The sequence below is a fragment of the Triticum dicoccoides genome, chromosome 7B, assembly GCF_002162155.2.
Source record: "Triticum dicoccoides isolate Atlit2015 ecotype Zavitan chromosome 7B, WEW_v2.0, whole genome shotgun sequence".
Taxonomy (NCBI): Eukaryota; Viridiplantae; Streptophyta; class Magnoliopsida; order Poales; family Poaceae; genus Triticum; species Triticum dicoccoides.
The window spans coordinates 675,820,483-675,821,161 of NC_041393.1; positions in this window are offsets into that span (position 1 = coordinate 675,820,483).

A 679-nucleotide genomic window follows, 5' to 3' on the forward strand; every position below is an offset into this window, starting at 1 on the left:
AGCCGTCAGGTCAGATTTGGAAGTTTGAACTTCACGGCTGACATCCGCGGAGACTTGATCTTCGATGGATCTGAGCCACAGCCGAGCGCGCCGCACTATCACGATGGGCATGATTTAGCTCTGCAGCCGGACAGTGCCTTGGAGGCCGCACACGAGTCCGCTCCGATCTTCAGTTCGGAGCCGGCTGCGCAGATCGAGGACGGGTGGCTAGACACCGCCTCGAGGGCTGCAACCTCTACGGCGATAGAGCCGAACACTGACCTTGTCCCTCATGAAGCTCGTGACTCCGAGGTGCCGGACTCCTTGCCGGACTCTGAACCTCCCGTGCCCCCTCCAATTGAATCCGATTGGGCGCCGATCAAGGAGTTCACTGCTGCGGACATCTTTCAACACTCACCTTTCGGCGACATCTTGAGTTTGCTAAAGTATCTCTCGTTATCAGGAGAGCCCTGGCCGGACTACGGTCAGGACGGTTGGGATGCGGACGACGAAGAAATTCAAAGCCCACCCACCACCCACTTAGTAGCCACTGTCGACGATCTAACCGACATGCTAGACTTCGACTCCGAAGACATCGACGGTATGGACGATGATGCCGGAGACGACCAAGAACCAGCAACTACTGGGCACTGGAAAGCCACCTCATCATATGACATATACATGGTGGATATCCCAAAGG